Below are 4,548 nucleotides of genomic sequence, written 5' to 3'. Positions count from 1 at the left end.
GTTACGTTCCTTACAAGTCTCTTCAGATTAGGGCACTTGAATTAACATAGGAGTTCATATGTTTATAAGCATCGCTTGAAGAAGTGCGATCAAGATTATTTCTTTCTCAAAGAGTCCCTTTGTTAAGCCGTTGACCGAGCCCACACTACGGTCCCTGTCAAAGACCTCTTAGATTGGTAAGGTCGTACCGCTTGCGAGAATACTTGGACCTTTGTCGATATGATGATAGTGAGACGGAGTGATTCTCATAAAATAGCCTCTAAATAAGAGTGAGTGAAAGTCCTTTCTAACTTAAAGTCTCTCATTTAGCATTTTTAAGAAATCCATGTCATTGTCTTGAACGACAATTATCTCCTGTGGAAATTTGGGTGATGCAAATATGGTAAAATCATTATGCATAAACCTTGATTGAATGAATGGAAGCCCCATTGAACTTTGAAATGTGCATTCTAGAGTAGTTCAGATTGTCTATCTCTTTGATGAATGCATATAAGTTGTTGCTCTAAATCATGTCTGACAGGTAATTCAAGTTCCTTTCAGAATGTTTCATGATATTAGAAGATGAGAAACCTCCACCATGAGGTGAAAGACCTCCACAGGATATCTAAATTCCAAAAGACATATCCCCAAGAATCAGAGATATCACCAGGTAAGTATATCTTTACCATACTCTAAAATACTTGTCATTGTGCAGGTATTCTCTCTCAAGTGCATCGACACTTGACTTGGTCAACCTATCCAGTTATATCGACCTGGCGTGCTTTCATAGCCTAGAGTCATTTTCATCGACTCGGCGTGCTTCCGTAGCCCGATGTTCCTTTCTTGACCTGGCGTGCTTTCATAGCCCAGTGTCCCTTTTAATAGACTCGGCGTGTTTCCGTAGCCCAATGTCGCTTTTAATAGACCCGGCGTGCTTCTATAGCTCGGAGTTCTTGACATGTTATGCTTTTGTAGCCCTGAGTCCTTTTCATTGACCCGGCGTGCTTTTGTAGCCCGGGTGTCCTTCATATTGACTTGGCGTGCTTTCATAGCCCAGAGTCCCTTTTAATAGACCCGGCGTGCTTTTGTAGCCCGGTGTCCTTTATATCGACCTGGCGTGCTTTCGTAGCCCAGAGTCCCCTTTTATTGAATTGGCGTGCTTTCGTAGCCCGGAGTTCCTGACCTGGCATGCTTTCATAGCCCAGAGTCCATTTTATCGAACCGGCGTGCTTTTGTAGCTCGGATTTCTCTTATTGACCCGGCGTGCTTTCGTAGCCCAGAGTCCATTATATTGAACCGGCGTGCTTTCGTAGCCCAAAGTTCCCGACCTCGGCGTGCTTTTATAGCCTGGAGTCCTTTACACCGACACTCAATTGAGTTGTCCCCCAAAGAATTTTCCAGATTCAATCTAATTAAGGTGATCGAAGAAAGGTTCGGGTCCTGGTCAGATAATCTATGCTGCAACGTTAGGCGACCGAAGAAAGGTTCGGGTCTTAGCCAAGCAAAACCTCAGTTTAGGCGACCATAGAAAGGTACGGGTCCTAGACAACCTTATTGCTCTAACAGGCGACCGTAGAAAGGTACAAGTCCTGGAAAAGCAATTTCCCTATTCAGGCGACCGTAGAAAGGTACGGGTCCTGGAAAATCAATTTTCTTTTGTCAAGGCGACCGTAGAAAAGTACGGGTCCTAGACACAACCAAACACTGCCATACTAGGCGACCATAGAAATGTACGGGTCCTAGGAAACCTTTCTGCTGTATTAGGCGACCGTAGAAAGGTACGGGTCCTGAACATGTAACACCAACTATCTTGAATTACTTTACCCTCCTTGAAGGTAAGATATTCTAGGTAGGTTCCTTTACCATTTGCATACAAATTACATTCCAAAATTTCGACATCTCAGTCTGGATCTGGATGTCTCAACTTTTTCCGTTGAACATTTCACTTTGGATGTGAATGTTCTTACCTGTTACGCTTTTCAAAGAACCTTAGTGAGAGTTGGGTACTTGTGGAGTAAATAGGGATTTATCATGTACCTCAAGATGCTTTACCGCACTGATTGGTAAGTGATTGTAGGTACGTTCTTTCCTTTGACATCATGCATTTGCATTAGCATTTCCATGCACCATATGAATTGCTTTTTTTAATAAAAAAAATGGGATACATTTCCCGACAAAAACAAAAAAAATCATTCATTGCATGTGCATGGTCAAAATTTAGGTCTCAATTTGTCTTTGAAGACAACCTTTACGAGCACACCTTCAGAGAGGGGCAGCTGTTGACACCTAAATTTTGGTGACCCTTTTAATTAAAAAAATTAGGGATTAATTTTAACCCTTAAAAAAATATTAGTTAATTAATTACATAGCATATAGTTTTAGGTGCATTTATTTTAATTTGCATTTACATTGGCCCGGTGACAAATAGGTTCAAATTGATGGTTCAGAATGTTAATTTGGTGAATTGGACTAAGCCTACGAAGGGAGTAAATCGGCTCAAGCTGTATCCTCGGAAAAATTTTACGGATTGATTTATGCGAGATTTCAAATTTTAGAAGAATCCTCTTGCAATCCTAAATCGTATCAAAAGCAAATATTGCATTTGGAAAAAGGAATTTTCGTGGATACGGATTTGGAAAAATTAAAACCCTAATCGTGGCCTATGAATAGATTAAATGTGTAGGGTTTGAAAAGAGGGCCAAACATTGAATACACGGCCATATTAAGAGGGTTTCTTTGGAGTTTTAGGTAAAAAAAAAAAAATTCAACACGAAAAGGAGAAGTCTCTATTCGTTTCCTTTGAAAAAAGAAAGCTTTTTGGGGAAGAGGAGAAAGGTCTTTGCTTCGCAAAAGAGTGGACGTACGTGCGGTAGGGCGAGAGGAAAGAGATTAGGTCGAAAAGAAAAAGTGAGGCAGATTGGAGGAGAGAGAAAGAATTAAAGCAGAAGAAGACTTCTTCTTCTCCAGCGGTGCTTGCTGTCGTCCACCTGCGTTTCGCCCTTTGCTCACCGAACGCCGTCGTCTCGCCACACCGGCGCCTGCACCGCTCAGTAGCTGTCCGAAGCTCCGCTACCATGACTGTCCCCCGCACAACATCTCCCACTTTGCTCGCCTCCACTTTGTCGCGCCGCGCCTCGCGTCCATCATTGTCGCTGCAGCACCGAGCCGCCCCTCACCGCAACCGCCACCGCACCCGCACGTCGCACCACTGCGATCTACAACCCAGCCCTGTCACCGACGTCTGTGGGTCTGCTCTCCGTGCCGCCGAGATTCCCGACCCAAAGCTCCGCCGAGTCGCGACATGCTTGCTGCTTGCGACTCCACCGCCAGGTTCCCTTGCCCGCGAGCTCGCACCGCGCCCGCCGTGCTGATCCGCGACGACCTGCTGCCCGAGCGACAAGCCGCTACCCCCGATCCGAGTTTACTCGCTGTCCTCGGTGCGCCATCAGCCACGCCCGAGCGATCCCTTGTTTTGTTGCGGGTCTACCTTCGCTGCACCTCGCCGGAGCTCCGACGACCGTGCCCATCACCCTCACCGGAGCCCTTGGGTGACCTACCACCACGGCCGGCTACCCCTTGGAGACCCACGAACCGTGCTTGGGGAAGGAAAATAGGAAAAAACAAACAAAAAAGAAAAATCAGATTAGGTAGTTTTCTATTTATTTTATTTTACTTGTTCTTTTTATTGTAATTATTCCGTAATGTAGATTGCCCGACATGAAATTGCTTTTGAAATTTGAGATCGACAGTCTGATTTTCGCGCCCAAAATCCGACTCGCAATCACACTCGCTTGAAAAATCACCAATCCGATCTCCCGCCCAAGATTTGATTCGCGATTTATTTAAAAATTGGTCAACCCGATCTCATGCGCGAGATATGGTTCGCCAATTTGTGGATATCGATCTTATCTCATTTGATTTGCTATCATGTTGGCTGAATCAATTTTATTTTGTTAAATAAAAAATCCAAAAAAATTGCATTTATTTAGGATGTTAGTTTTTGTTTAATTTAAGTTGCATGTTTAATTATTTGTCAATTTTAATTTCGAAATTAATAAAAAAAAATACAAAAAAATCATCATGCATATGTCATGTAGTGTTAGGGCATCTTTTTGTACGTCATTGCATATTAGGGTAAAATTGCACTTAGTTTAATTCTAGGTAATATTTTCCTTGATTTATTATAAATTTAGATATTAAATATATTGCATTTTAGATTAGAGATTACTTGGTTAAGATAAGATTCTAGTTTAAATTAGGATTTGGCTTAACCTAATTCCTAATGCAAATTGAATGGAATCTTCATCTAGCTAGATAATCTTTGCATTTTTCTAATTTCGAATTTCATGGAAAATACAAAAATTGCCTTAGAATTAATCAATTTCATTTTTTAGGATAGATTGCATTTTATTTATGTCATATAGTTTAAGTTATATTGCCATGACATATCATTACATGTTAGATTAGTAACATTGCATTGCATATAGATTAGATCCTCATTAAGAAAAGCGAAAACAAAAATTGGGTAATTGCATGTTAATTAGAAACCATATCTAGGGTTGTTGATGT

This window comes from Eucalyptus grandis, chromosome 3 (genome assembly GCF_016545825.1).
Source record: "Eucalyptus grandis isolate ANBG69807.140 chromosome 3, ASM1654582v1, whole genome shotgun sequence".
In the NCBI taxonomy this organism is placed as follows: domain Eukaryota; kingdom Viridiplantae; phylum Streptophyta; class Magnoliopsida; order Myrtales; family Myrtaceae; genus Eucalyptus; species Eucalyptus grandis.
Note: the sequence above shows the minus strand (reverse complement) of the source record.